This window comes from Urocitellus parryii, chromosome 4, assembly GCF_045843805.1.
Source record: "Urocitellus parryii isolate mUroPar1 chromosome 4, mUroPar1.hap1, whole genome shotgun sequence".
In the NCBI taxonomy this organism is placed as follows: domain Eukaryota; kingdom Metazoa; phylum Chordata; class Mammalia; order Rodentia; family Sciuridae; genus Urocitellus; species Urocitellus parryii.
The window spans coordinates 104,289,232-104,305,555 of NC_135534.1; the positions used below are offsets into that span (position 1 = coordinate 104,289,232).

General features: G+C 36.7%; 1 protein-coding gene and 1 pseudogene across 3 annotated transcripts in view; both read right to left on the bottom strand.

Moving 5' to 3' along the window:
* LOC113188140 (ubiquitin-conjugating enzyme E2 W pseudogene) overlaps positions 1-11,181 on the bottom strand; it is a 70,938-nt pseudogene extending 59,757 nt beyond the window's left edge.
* Positions 1-16,324, bottom strand: part of Sik3 (SIK family kinase 3) — a 240,151-nt gene that overhangs the window by 186,394 nt on the left and 37,433 nt on the right. The window lies entirely within an intron of this gene.

Below are 16,324 nucleotides of genomic sequence, written 5' to 3' on the forward strand. Positions count from 1 at the left end.
AAAAAAAGGCAAATTAGTCACCTATCCAATACTGAAGCTAATAAGTGTATAAATGATAATAATATCTGCAACTCAGTCACAGAAATTATTCAGTTCTTTCTTGGTCCCAAACAATGGAGACAATGTTCACAAACAAACCTAGAAGATGAAGTCTTATTAAATAGATGATAGCTACACGTGTTAAACTGCCATATGCTAATTTTGCATACTTCAATAAGAAGTAAGTTTTCTATTCTAAAAATTGTTTAGAGAGGATTTGTCAACATATAACCAAATATCTGCTTCCTGACGGGAAAAATCTCTGTTCACGAGCCAAGGCACTTTTAAGAATAAGAGCTACATTTGGCATCTCTCCTCTCTGGCCTTCTAATTCCACATGAGTTTGTAGTTATTCTTGTACTACAAGAGTATCGGTTTCAGACTGTAAGCCTCATAAGCCCCCAGGAAAGCCATTCTGGTGGAACTGTTCCAGAGAGTTTCACTTGAGCTCTATAAAGAACCTAAGAGTCCCAGTCCATGAAGAGTGAACACTAACTGCTCTATTAGTTTCTGCCTCTGACCTATAAAGACCAAAGCCTGGACCTGTCTGTAATCAATAAGCAATTTTGTAATGCTAGGACATTACAAAAATATAACATTCACTAGAGGCACTGGCATGAAGCTAAAATTGGGATTGTCAGTTACTAATCCTAAATGGAATTTGTTCTAATTCTCAAAACAAGTAGGAGAAATTCTCTGTCCCTTTCTCTCTTCTTCCCTCCGTCATCCATTCCTTTTAATTGAAAAGGACAATGGTAAAAACCACAACAGCCTTATAACAGACTGTCTTAATCTCACTTCGGGTCTTCAGATAAATAGTATTTAGCTATGCAACACACTACATTAAATACCTGTTCCATTATTTTGACTTCCATTTCCTAAAGTTTCACTGTATCTATCCCTTCTAAAACTAATGCACTATGTACAAAAGTATGAATTCAATTGATATACTCTAAATTTCAGAGGTACAAGATCATACAGTTTAAACTTTTCTTATATGAGGAAACTAAGTTCAAATGTGTTAAGTAATCTGGCCAAGGTCACATGAATTGGGGTGTCCTGACTCTCAGCCTCACCTTCTTTATGACAACAGGAACTAGATAATGAGAGAAAACCCTACTATTAGTCAGTGGTCAGCACAGTGTGTGCTTTTACTATCCATCTGTCTTTTAAAATATACAACCCCCTGTTCTGCACGGTAGCCTACATGGTAACAGGCACACACTATTCAAGGGTCATTTAACAAACATGACGCATCACTGAGGCCAATGCTCATATTATAGTAAACAGCAAAACATGACAAAATAAAGGTTTCGTTTTGATTAAACCATATATAAATATCTTCACTTCACCATTTAACTAAGAAGTTAACTGAAGGCAGACTATTTCTTTTTTTAATTTGTTCTTTATAGATATGCATGACAGTGAAGTGCATTTTGACATTTTATACATACATGGAGTATAACTTATTCTAATTAGGATCCCATTCTTGCAGTTGTACATGATGTGGAGTTTCATTGGTGGTGTATATTTCCTCTTAATCTCTATCTCCTTTACCAGCTATTCAAAGAGTCATGTTTATCCATCCACCATAAAAATTTGAGGGGAAAAAGTATGTCCTTGAATATTTTTAGGTTAACACCTACAATTTGTCATCAAAAGCTTTAATCACTATTAAAGATATACTTTCATTCATACATCAACATAAGCTCATTTAAAGGCTTTTTTATTTTTGGTGGTGCTGGGGATTGAACCCAGGGCCTTGTACATGCAAGGCAAGCACTCCTTCAACTGAGCTATGATCCCAATCCTTAAACAGACACTTAAAAAACAAAAAATATTGTATCACTAATTTTAATACTACCAAAACCATCATATCACTTGAAATTACAATTGAAATCTAAACACTAAATATTACCCAGCAATAAAAAACGTACGACTTTATGACTTTTGCCAATAAATGGATGGATCTGGAGATTATTGTGCTAAATGAAATAAACCAATCCTAAAAACCAAAGGTTGGGGCTGGGGAGGTGGCTCAAGTGGTAGCACACCGCCTGGCATGCGCGAGGCACTGGGTTTGATCCTCAACACCACATAAAAATAAAAATATTGTGTCCACCTAAAACTAAAAAATAAATATTAAAAAAAAACCAAAGGTTGAATGTTCTCTCTGATATGCGGCTGCTAACACACAATAAGGGCAGGGGAAGAACAAAAGTTAGTGGATTAGACAAAGGAGAATGAAAGGAAGGGAAGAAGGATGGGAATAGGAAAGATCATGTTATCAATCAGAAATAACAACTTAGAAATAACTTTCCTATGTTCTTATATGACTACACAATCAGTGTAACTCCACATCATGTACAACCAGAAGAATGGGAAGTTCTACTCCATGTGTGTATGGTATGTCAAAATACACTCTACTATCATGTATATCTAAAAAGAACAAAATTTTTAAAATAAAAGAAAGAAATCTAAACACAAAAGCAATTTGATTTTCCTTACCCTCCATTTTAAAACTGTAGTAGAATATTCATATCCCACATAAAATGCTATATTATTCCCTTTCCCATGGAAATTATATTTCTACTCCACTTCTCCCATAGTATTTAATATAATTTATTTTATACTTTCCTGTAATGAAAATATTCATATTAATTATTTTTATTTATCTAAAGTATTTATTGAGTTTTTTCTACTACTAGGAGAACAATGCAAATAAGTTACACATTTTGGTAACTAAACATAAAAGGTAATTTCCAGGGCTGGGGTTGTGGCTCCATGGTAGAGCACTTGCCTCACACATGCGAGGTACTGGGTTCAATCCTTAGCATAACACAAAAATAAATAAATAAATAAAGATATTGTGTCCATCTACAACTTAAAAATATATATATTTTTTAAAAAGGTAATTCTGGGCTGGGGCTATAGCTCAGTGGCAGAGCACTTGCCTAGCACATGTGAGGCACTGGGTTGGATCTTTAGCACCCCATAAAAAAATAAACAAATAAAATAAAGTTATTTAAAAATAGTTTAAGAAAAAAAATGTTAGTCACTGAGAATATCTACACAGTACTAATTTTTTTAATCAAATGAGAGTATTTACTATGAGGAATGAAATGATGAATATAAAACAATGACAGCAGTAAATGATAGATAGTAAGACTTGGTGCGTGTAACCTGACATTCTTGTTAATATTCATATTATTAGGCAAATCTTTTTTTCTCTCTCCATTTTGTATACATTCCTTTAATTTAGATTGAAGTGCTGGGCATGGTTGTGCACACCTATAATTCCAGTGACTTGGGAGGCTGAGGCAAGAGGATTGCAAGTTTGAGGCCAGCCTCAGCAATTTATCAAAGCCCTAAGTAACTAAGACCCTGCCTCAAAATAAAAAACAAAAAGGGCTGGGGATGTGGCTTAGTGTTTAAACACCGCTGGGTTCAATCCCCAGTACCAATAAATAACTAAATAAATAAAAAAGATTAACCTCTTATTCATACATGATAGTATGATTTAATTTTAAACCATAAATATAACTCGGTCTGCCAAAAAATAATGGTTCTGGATGGCTACCCACTTCATGTTGGTGCTATTTCAGAAGATTTTTATGCAAATCTGGAAAAAATAAGTATGTTATTGATGAAAATCATATTTCCCCATTTAAATGAAAACCCTGATTCACCTTTGAAAAGTTAATAAAAATAAATTTAATTCTACACACAGAAGGTCTTACCCTATAATTTATTATGAGACCAATGTATTTCTCCCAATATCTATTTAAAAAGATCCATGAGGAACACATCCAAAACAGAATGCCAGGAACCTTGGCTTATTGAATTCAACAGTGTCAGAACCTGTTTAAAATAGTTCATGATTCACTCTTGGGTTAGTAAATCTGCCTGGAATCCAAAAGATTTTTTTAAGAAGGCTGGGACTGTAGTTCAGTGATAGAGGCGCTTGCCTAGCACCTGTGAGGCACTGGGTTTGATCCTCAGCACCATATAAGAATAAATAAATAAATAAATAAATAAATAAATAAATAAATAAATAAATAAATAAATAAATAAATGGTAATGTGTCCATCTACAACTAAAAAAAAAGATTTTTTTAAAGAATCGTCAACTGGGCTGGGGATGTGGCTCAAGCGGTAGCGCGCTCGCCTCGCATGCGTGCGGCCCGGGTTCGATCCCCAGCACCACATACAAAAAACGAAGATGTTGTGTCCGCCGAGAACTAAGAAAAATAAATAAATGTTAAAATTCTCTCTCTCTCTCTCTCTGTCCCTCTCTCTCTCTCTCTCACTCTCTCTTTAAAAAAAAAAAAAAAAGAATCGTCAACTATTTGGGCTGGGGTTGTAGCTCAGTGGTAGAGCACTTGCCTCACATGCATGAGGCACCAGGTTGGATCCTCAGTAGCACATAAAAATAAATAAATAAAGATATTGTGGCCATCTACAAGTAAAAAAAAATTAAAAAGAATTGTCAACTATTTAAGAATATAGATATTTATTAAAAACATAGTCAAGTCAAGCATGGTGGTGCACACCTGTACTCCCAGCAAACTGGGAGCTGAGGAAGGAGGATGGCAAGTTCAAGGCTAGCTTCAGCAACTTAAAGATTTTAGGGAAGTATACAAAGTTTACAAATGTCTGTTTTCCAATGTCTGTTTATCCAGTCTTCCCAGGTAAAAATAAAAAGGCAGTCATCTTGCCATTCCATCTTTACTTCATCTCCTTCTACCTTTAATTCTGTTCATTAGAGCCACCGGGGATTAAGCAGTTACCAGGACCAGGGTTAACTCTAAGTTACTCTCTTCTCCCACTAATACTTTGCCTCATTTGAAGCTGAGAATATAAGAAGTCTTTCATGTTCCATCACACCAAGTGAACAGTTCCAAACCACATCACAGTTTGACATGGCAATTGGAGAATAAATATATTTTTAGATATAATTCACAATCTATAAAATTTACCATTTGAAAGTATGGAATTCAGTTTTTAGTATACTCTGGGGCTGGGGATGTGGCTCAAGCGGTAGCGCGCTCGCCTGGCATGCGTGCGGCCCGGGTTCGATCCTCAGCACCACATACAAACAGTTTTTAGTATACTCAAAAAGTTGTGCAGCTATCACCACCATCTAGTTTCAGCCCAAAAAGAAATCCTGTACCCACAGGCAGTCATTTCTCATTCCCTCCTCCTTCTCAGGCCCTGGCAACTACTAATCTATTTTCTGCCTTATGAATTTGCCAATTCTGGACATTTCATTTAAATGTAATTACATACTACATTGATTTCTATGTCTGGTTTCTTATACTCAGCATAATATTTTCAAGGTTCATCTGTGCTATAGCATTTTCAGTAGTTCATATCTTTTTATGGCTGAGTAATACTCCATTATATGGACACAGCATGTCTGTTTCTCCATTTGTCAACTGATGGACATCTAGGTTGTTTCCACTTTTTCACTATTGTGAATAATGCTATTCTGAACACTTAGGCATATAGGTTTTTGTGTGAATGTTTTAAATTTCTTAGGTATATACCTAAAAATGGAATTGCTGGATCACATAGTAACTAGGCTTAACTTCTTAAGGAAATATCAAATTTTTCCAAAGTAGCTATAGCTATACCACTTTACATTTCCACCAGCACTGGATGAAAAATCCAATTTGGAGGATATATTTTATTTTCCAAAGTGTCTTCCTTTTACAAGCCTTCTGTCTTCCTCTTCAAAAAAAAAAAAAAGTAAATAAACTTTTTTCCCCCAAAACCAGCATGTGTTTTAACTAATTTGTTTTTTGAAAACATATTCTCAAGGAAGAGCATAAGCATTAAGAATATAAATAGTATGGCTATACAACACTGAGATTGGCTTAACCGATACACTAGAATAATCACATCCAAATGAGTACTATGCCTCACTCAATTACTTCAGGAAATAATACAGCCCATTCCACCTTTGGAAGTGCCTCTTTTGAAATTATGTTCAAGGCTAACTCATAAAGGTAGATATATTTGGTCTTATGGTGCCATATAGCCATGTCCTTTCCTTTGAACACCAGATACCATACTACCCAGCTTTATCATCCACCTAATTTGTTTTACAGACACAAGTCCATAGATACTTGGACACTTCCATACATCTGATCTAGTGAAAGTAAGGGAGGAAAGAAAGGAGGGGAAGGAGGTAAGTAAAGGAAGAGAGTTTTTATTTGTTTGTTTACCAGTAAGAACATTCTTCAAAATGTAATTTTAAAATGGATCTTATATTATACTACAATTATATAAGACACTGCCATTGGAAGGGCTCAAGGATATACAGGGCTCTATGTATTAATTTTGCAATTTTCTGTGATTCTATAATTATTTCAAAATAAGTTTTTTTTTTTAAGTACAACTGAAAGGAGAAGCAGAATTTCAAAAAGAAAATAGTCTGGGTAGATACAAAAGGAAAATGCAATTCACATTATAGGAATCACAACTAGCCAGATAAATCACAAAGTGCATTCAAGCACACAGCAGAGGATAAGGTAGAAAAAGTAACCAGAGGCAGGCTGCAGAGAATACTGTGATAGTTAATTTTATGTGTTAACTTAATTGGGTTAAGGAATGTCCAGATAGCTGGTAAAGCTTTTCTAGGCATGTCTGCAAGGGTGATTCCAAGAGATTAGGATTTGAATCAGCAGACTAAATACTGAAGATCTGATCCACCCTCACCAATGTCTGTGGACATCATCTAATCTGTAGAGCCCCCTTCCCCAAGGGAACAAATGGAAGAAGAAAAGACAGAGGAAGGACAAATTCACTGCCTCTGCTTGAGCTGGGATATCCACTTTCTCCTGCCCTTAGACATCAGAACTCTTGGTTCTCAGGCCTTGGGACTCTAAGGCCTACACCAGCAAACAACTCCTCCAAATTCCCTGGCCTTCAGCCTTGGCTCCCCCGGTTCTCAAGCCATCAAGACTCCACTGAAATATACCACCAGCTTTCCTGATCCTTCAGCTTGCAGATAGCTAATCATTGGGACTTATCCTCCATAATCACATAAGCCAATTCCCATAATAAATCTACTCATATGTGTGTAGATATATATGAGTGTATGTGTGTCTGTGTCTGTGCGTGCATATCCAATAGGAAATATATTTACATATATATTTATTTAATTTATTTATATTATCATAATATTATATTACATATTAACAATATATTAATATATTACATGTTATCCTATTGGTTGTTTCTCTAGAGAACCCTGACTAATACAAATCCGGAATATCAAGTTAAAGAGTTCGGAACTTACCCTTGTACACAGTGGAGTATTCTTGAGGGATTTTTTAATAATGCATGAGAAGAATCGAAGCAGGGCTTTAGAAAGATTAATATGGGACCAGTAGACAAGACAGACCAGAGGAAAAGAGCCTAAAGGTGGAAAGACCAGTTGCTATTGCAATAGCCCAAGTATGATGTGGCGTTCAGGGCTGTCACTAAAACCAGACCATACAGGGCTTAATGACTTAATACTCTACAGTCCTCTAAAAAGAGCTTTCATCTGGCTCAGTATCACATTTATGATAAAGAAATCTCTTCTCTGAATCACTAAAAGGAAAAAAATTTTAACATTTCAATTTTCAGTAAGTTTATAAGAATAAAGTTGAAAGGGCAGAGATAGCTCTACCTACACACAATGAAACAAAAAAATTCTGAGAGGAGTCTTTCTACCCACAGACTATGTCCCTTTAAGTAAAAAACTTGAGATGTTCTCCTGCTCTGGGAGTAAAACTCTCCTGCTCTGGGAGTAAAACTCTCCTGCTCTGGGAGTAAAACTCCCTCCCAATGACAGCAAGCTATCAGCTGCAATTTACCTACTATTGTAGAAAGCTTCATTGTAATAGCAAATTTCTCATTAAAGAGCCCACTGAGGTCTGGTCCTGAACAGTTTTGTGTCTCAAATGTCATAGTTTCAGAAAGCAATTATTTCCAAACGATGAAAGATGTGGACAGTTCCAACACAGGAGGCTCTGGACCTTTATTATGAGCCAAGCAAACAGCACAAATAATTGAATGCTTACTGGTGTGCTAGATATTCATGACACAGGGATGTTCATTAAAAGGGACCCACCTTCAAAGAAGCCTCAATACATTAGAGAAAATACAAAAAAAAAAAAAAAGTAACTGCAATACAAAGTGGTAAATGCTATTAAAAAGGTATGGAAGTGATGCTTTAAGAATAATAACATAATAGCTATATTTATATTCAGTCTATATAAGTCTTTTGCAAAGCATTTTCCTACATTAATTCATATAATCCTCACAACATGACTAACAGTATCCAGTTTTTATACATGGGAAAACTGAGGCACAAAGAAGTTAAACAGTTTTATCCCAGTTTTAACAGCTACATTACTAACCAAGGCAATCCAGCTCTAAATTCAGGGATTTTAATTACCCACTGTATTGCCTTTTAATGAAGGACCAATTAATGTTGTCTTGGAGGGCAGTGAATACTAAAGAGAGGAGAAGAGAGCAGGTGTCATATTTGAAACCCAACCCTGAAGCATGACTAGGAATTCACCAAACAGACAAGGCACTTGGGCCCGAATGTGGGGGCTTATTTGCAGGGACAGAACACAGCACTCCATGCCAAAAGAATGCAAGAGCAATGAAAGCGAGTCAGGGATAAAGGCATCAGATTTAGAGGACAAGGTATAATCACAGAAGAGTCAATTGTCTACTCACAGTGTCGATCCCAAGAAGAGAGGAGTGGCTACAAAATGAGACTAGATGGGTTTATAGTTCAGGTAAGAAGGACCCATCTGAGGCCTTTACCACAGCATGATACAAACAGATCTGCCTACTATAAGTCTAGAGAGAAAGTAGAAGGTGGCCCAGAGAACAATTAGGAAATTAACACAATAATTCTGTCAAGAAATGATAATTAGTAAATGGATTCAAGCAGACATTTCGGAAGTAGAATAATCAACAGTACTGGTGAAAAGTTGCATATGGGGCATACGGAAAAGAAGACAGACAAAGTTATTTCCAAGTCTCTTGTTATGGGCAAAACAGGATAGAAAGAGAATCGAATTTGAAGAAGAAAAATAAATAATAATAGCAGCTAATATTTAGTAAGCTGTTACTATATTCTAATTCTATACTAAATACTTTTATAAGAATTGTCATATTTAATATTGATAAAATAAGTTCTATTATTATCATCCTTTCAAAAATGGAGAAATTGTGGCTTAAGTAAAATAAGTAGTTTATTTAAGGCCTTAGTCACTTCGCACTGAAGCCAGAAAAAGACTGATGACTTCAGATAAACTTGAATTGATGGTATCTGGAAGATATCTAATGTGGATCTCTAGCAGGCAGCTCAATATTTTGGATGGACTTCAGGAAAGCTGAGTTCCACAGAGAAAAACTAAAAAACACAACTACATTATTATTACTATTCCTATCACAAGCACCTACCAAGTACTTAATATAAATGAGACATTGTGCTGAATGTTTTTACACTACTATTTCATTTAACCCACGCAATCCTGAGGTAGATAGCACTATTCTTCCCATCATCGCAGAGGAACAAACAGAAGCACAGAGAGATAAAGTAAATCAGTCTTGTCTCTCAGACAGAAACTAATGCAACCAGATTCAAAAGCACGTCTTTCTGGGTGGATGAGGGCAAACAGAAACTGGGGCTGAAGATGGGTTGGAAGGAAGAGTCAAGGACTGAGTCCAAAAGAATATAACCACTTGAAATGCAGGAAGAGAGGCAGAGCAACAAGGGTAGTAATAAGCAAATGAGGAGTGGCAAGTCAGGGAGAAAGAGAAAACCCAGAAGACACTTCTGTTCAGAAGGCAAAAGGACAGGAAATTTTTAAACTGGGCGCAGTGGTGCACACCTGTAATCCCAGCAGCTCGGGACGCTGAGGCAGGAATACTGTGAGTTCAAAGCCAGTCTCAGCAACTTAGGGAGGCCCTAAACAACTCAGAGAGACTCTGTCTCTAAATAAAATATAAAATGGGCTGGGAATGTGGCTCAATGGTTGAGTGTCCCTGGGTTAAATCTCCAGTACCAAAAAATGAAGTAATAAACAATATCAAAAAGAATAAGAGGTTAAGTTAAGTAAGTTTAGCTGGGACAGAAAATTACCTTAGGCATGTAAAAGAAAGGGAGGAAAAAAATGGAGTTAGTTATGGAGGTAAATAAAAGAGGCACTAACAGGAGTCTGTGAACTTTTTCTCTAGGCTTTGTGGGTCACATCCTGTCCCATATTCTTCTTTTCTAACAGCCTGTAAAAATGTAAAAAGGTATTTTTAGTTGGGGATGGAAGTACACAAAAACAGGCCAAAGGACAGAGTTGAGCAGCTGGCAACAGTTTGCTGGCCCCTTCTTAAAGCATAATGGTTAAAAGTACGGACTCTAGAGCCGTAGGTTAATAGTCAGCTAACTGTTGTCTGGGTGTCCTTAACTTCTCTGTGCCTTGATCCTCTCACCTGTAAAATGGGGATAACAAGCACTACCTCATAAGGTTGTTGTGAGGATAAGTACTTAGCTATAGTTATGGTTGTGTTACAGAGCTTTGAAATGATTCTAAATATAGTGAGCTACATAATGTTTTGAAGCATATTCCCAACTCCCTTCAAGAGTGCACCCAAATAGAGATCCCATGTGACAATTTGAAGTAACTCCCCCTACTCTAGGGAATGTTACATCAAGCCTTATCAAACTCTCCATGTGTGAGTTATTGACCAAGTAAATGACCTTACCTACTAGACTTCAAAACACATACGAACTCAAAAGAGTTTGACAGACACTTTGAGTGCTTAGGCCAAGAGAGGACTACACTCAGCTGCTTCTCCAAAGACAGAGAGCATATGCTATGACAGGCTGTGTACTGTCAGCCACCTTTCTGAACACGGAAAGCTTAGGCTGTGACAGGGTAACACCCTGTTAGCCTTGGAGCTAATTTCCAAAGTCTCACCCACCAACACCTGTACCACCCTTTAGCATGAAGGGACCTCACCTGTCTTTGCAGAGCTCCACTGTGGTGGTCAAGCCAGCTTCTCCAAGAACAACTTGTTCTCCAGAGAACGTCCCAACTTTAATTAAACCTATTTTCCCCTTGAGGTCCATCCTAATTAAGCAACTGGACTTTAATATTTGGAACTAACTCATTATGTGGCTATACACCTGGTCTACAAAGTCCTTGCAAGATTTGTTCACATCATTCTCCCCTCTTTATACACTGTGAATCTAAGAAAAAATTCTGTTTGTATGGCAATTTACCCACCCATGTGGCTTGCAAATTCATACTCTTGTGAAATCATCTTCTAACTTTCATCATATACAACTGTTTGAATGTGTCTGCCTCTAAAATTCAGGTGCTAACAACGTGGTGGTATTAAAGGTGGTACCTTTAACAGGGAATTGGGTCATGAGAGCTCCCCTCTTCATAAGTGGGATTAGGTGCCTTAGAAAGGGGTTTAGCAGAGAGTTCACCCCTTTTGCCCTTTCACTGTACTCTGTGTAAGGATACAGCACTGCTCCCCGCTGGAGAAGCATTCCAGGTATCACTATGGAAGTAGAGACTAGAATCTCATGGGAGAACACACGGGTCAGCATCTTGATTTTGGACTTTACAACACCCATGTTATAAAAAATAAATTTCTCTTCTTTATAAATTCCCAGCCTCAGGTAGTCTGTTATAGCAACCCAAATAGACAAAGATAACTACTAAAGGAAAGCCTCACCTGCATGGAGGGTTTGTTAGAGGAAGGGGAGACAGCAGAGAATCAACAGCAAGGGAAATACAGGAAATTGGAAAAGGTCTGATTAATAAAACAAAGTCCTAAGAAGCAGCAGCAGGAGACCAAGAGTTTCTATCCTAACTGTTGGAGAGAATGCTCACTGGTTTGGAGGATCAACTGTCCACTTCCAACATTTCAAATGTACACATCTTTTGATACCTTCTTGTCTTCTAAAACTTGGTTCTGCACATAAACTCAAGCAAGGATACACAGTATTGGGGAAAATGAAAAAAAAATGGAAATATAAAACTTTTAAGTCCATCATTAGGGGAAAGGTAAAACAAAGTCATGCAAATCTATATAATGAAATCTTATGTTGCCATTTAAAAAAAAAAAAAAGAGGGCTGAGGCTGGGGCTCAGGGTAGAGCTCTCGCCTGGCATGTGTGAGGCACAGGCATGGGGTTTGATCCTCAGCACAGCATAAAAATAAAATAAAGGTATTGTATCCACCTACAACTTGAGAGAGAGAGAGAGAGAGAGAGAGAGAGAGAGAAAGAAAGAAGCTCAAATGAAGAAATTTCTATAACTTACTTTTTTAAAAAATATTTTTAGTTATAGATGGACACAATGCCTTTATTTTATTTACTGATTTTTTTTATGGTGCTGAGAATCAAATCCAGTGCCTCCCACATACTAGGCAAGTGCTCTTCTACTAAGCTACAACCCCCAGCCCTGTCACTTAATTTTTAATTAAACTCTTTTGGAGAGAATTGTAGTCACATGGACTTATAAGAAATAACAGAGGGGATGTGGCTCAAGCGGTAGCGCGCTCCCCTGGCATGCGTGCGGCCTGGGTTCGATCCTCAGCACCACATACCAACAAAGATGTTGTGTCCGCCGAGAACTAGAAAATAAATATTAAAAATTCTCTCTTCTCTCTCTCTCTCTCCCCTCTCTCACTCTCTCTTTAAAAAAAAAAAAAAAAAGAAATAACAGAGACCCCATGTCCTCCTCATCTAGACTTTCTCAATGATTTCCTCTTACAACACTATAGGTCAATACCATAATTTAGCTATTGATTAACCTGTTATATCCCAAGTTTTCAACTCTCTGAAAAATTTAATGACACTGAAACAAGTGCATTAACATAGATCGGAAATCATAATCTAGAGCTTCTATGTGTTATTACATTAATTGAATATTATAATTATTATGATATATAATTCTACTAACTATTATGCAGTTCTATTAAATATTATATATTATACTTAATTTTTATAAATGTTCCACCTCTGGGACAATGGGACAAAATGAGTTTAAAAAAAAAACCTTAGACCAGCAGCATGCTGTTCAGTGCTCCTGTAATCTGAACATGCACAGAAGGAGATAAACATTAACTGTCGGTAGCTGACACCTCCAGAAAGTGAAAGGTTAAAGGAAGAGGAAAATGGAGGGCACTCACTTTTACTTGTGTACATTACACTAACTTTTTTACTCACAAAGTACATGTAGTATACCTCTAGAATATAAAAGGTAAACAGGTTAGATTTTTAAAATATGTAAGGGCACCTATTCCTTCAACCAAGAGGATTTAATATTTGGAAGCAGGAGGGAACTGAGGAAGGTCACAAGAACAATCTCTGATCCACGGAGCTTACAGCCTGGTGGAAAGAAACAAAACATAAATTTCACAATTACGATCACCATTACAGAAGAGCACTGCAGTTTAGATTAGAGGTTCTGGGCCAGACTGCCCGGGTTCAAATCACAACTTTGCTACCAAACAGCTGTGTGATATGAAGCCATCAACTTAAAGCCCCTTGCTTCAGTGTCCTCATAACTGTAGGTCCTATTTATTTATCTACCTATCTAACTCACTGAGTTGCTGTGAAGACTAAAAACTTCCTAAATGAAAAGTACTTAGAACAACCTCTGACACACAATAAATAGTCAAATATTCGCTGTTATTGTTGTTACTCCCACTACCATTAATTATTTCCAGGGAATCTAATCTAATCTACCTTGAGGCAAAAGGAAAAACTTTCTTGAGACGGTGAAATAAGTCCCAAAGACAAACATAAATTAAACATATAAAGGGGAAAAGGGTGTCTACGGAAAGAACAACATATGTGAAGCTGTCTGCTAACAATGAACGCAGCATGTAAAGATCTGCAAATGTAAAATGTAAAGATCTGGAAATGAAAGAAACTGTAGGAAATAATATAATAAATTTGTTGTTTTTTCTTTTTTCAGAAGGTCACTCTGCTGACGTACAGAGCCAGCTTCGATGGAGGGAGGTGACACCAGCCTAAGGAAAATGGGTGAAGATTTAGAAAGAACAGTCATTCTGGTAACAGAAATGAAATCAACTACAGACAAATGAGAAAACTACTAAAGAGAATAACAAGCACAGATGTGGCTAGAACTCATGAATTAGTAATAGAACAAATTAATATGATTAAATCATTTCTTTAGGCCCCAGAGCAGGAACAGAGGAAAAAGACCAGCATTGTTTGTTTCACAGCTGGAGAAGTGCACGGCATATGGGAGAGGAGAACAAAGATGCAGGAGAACTGAGGATACTTATGACTCACTGAAAGTAACCAGCCACAGAGTCCATATGGGATAAAGTCATGCCATCGAGAATGTCACAAATTGGGAGTCAGGGAAGACTTAAGGAGGTGGCAACCTCAGTGAAATCAAAAGATTAAATTCAACAAATGGCAGAACTTAAAAGAGAGGAAATTGTATTCACAAAGTAAAATTTTTCAAGTTTATGATTTCAGATCTGGAACACTGGCCATGGACTAGACTGCTATAAAGAAGTGAAGGAAACATAGCTGGGACAAGAAAGATCAAACAGAATGAGATTAGCATGCGGGACAAGCAATTTAATTTTAAGGAATGTTAAAGGCACTAAGGACACGTGAGAACATGGAAAGAGAGTAAACTATTTACAAGAATCAGAAGTTAAACTGAGTTACACACTCAAATATGACACCCTAAAGTATGCTAAGTATCTGGAATAAAACAGGATGCCTTACTAGTAGCAAGGCTTAATCTATTTGCTTTCCAATAATTTTCAAGGACTTCCCTAAATAGCCATTCCTGACAAAAGCTCTTAAAAAGAGAAATAAAAAAGTCAGGGCAGGGTCTTGTTCAATTGCTCAGGCTGAGCATGAACTCAGGATCCTCAGGCCACAGCCTTCAAGCAGCTGTGATTACAGGCACAAACCACAACGCCCAGCTCAGAAACTCTTAAATTGATGACTATTTGTCACAAGTAGAGAGCAAGTATCATGTACAAACTAAAAGCATAGAAAAGCCACAGACTGGGAGAAAATCTCTGCAAAACACACATCTGATAAAGAACTGGTAATCAAAATACACAAAGAAAAACTTAAAAGTCAACAATAAGAAAACAAACAACTCAATTTAAAAATGGGCAGAAAACCTGAACAGACGCCTCAACAAACATGAAACACACATAGCAAATAAGTATACAAAAAGATGCTCAACATCAGTCATTTGGGAACTGCAAATTAAACCGGCAATGAGGTAACACTACACACATATTAGAATGGACAAAATCCAAAGCACTGACAACATCAAATGGTAGTGAAAACAACAGGAACTATCTTTCATTTCTGGTGGGTATTGTGACTTCGGAAACCAACAGTTTCTTATAAAACTATATATTCTTATCATATGATCCAGCAATTGTGCCCCTGGCATTTACCCAAACAAGTTAGAAACTTATGTCCACATAATAATCTGCACACAAATATTTATTCATAATTGCTAAAACCGAAAGCAACCAAGAAGTCCATTAATAGATGAATGGGCAAATAAACTATGGTACATCTAGACAATGAAATATACTTGCTAAAAAGAAATGGCATACCAAGCCAAAAAATGCCATGAAGGAAACTTAAATGCACGTTACCAAGTGAAAGAAGCCATTCTAAACAGGCTACATACTGTATTTTTCCAAATATATCACTTTCTGCTAAAGTCAAAACTATGGAGACACTTAAAAAGATCAGTGGTCTCCAGGGATTAGGGGAAGAAAGAGATAAATAGGTGTTACAAAAGGGATTTTTAGGACAGTGAAAATATTCTATGATACTATAATGGTGGATACATATTGCACATTTGTCAAAACTCATAGCAATGTACAACACAAAAATGTAAATGTACTGTAAACTATGAACTTTAGTTAATAATAATGAACCAATATTGCTCGTTAACTATAACAAATATACATGATTAGTGAAAGATATTACTATTGAAACAAATTAGAAGTGGAAGGGGAAATAACAGGGTATATGGGAATTCTCTGCACTCTGGGTCCAATTTTTCTGTAAACTTAAAACTGCTCAAAATAATAAAGTCTACCCATTTAAAGAAATTAAACGCATTATCATGTGAGTCACACAGAGATAACTGTGTGTGCTATTGGTAAGGTAATATATTTAAGAGGTTAAGAGTGCAAACTTTGCTTGGGCTCAGCCTGGCTCTTCCACTT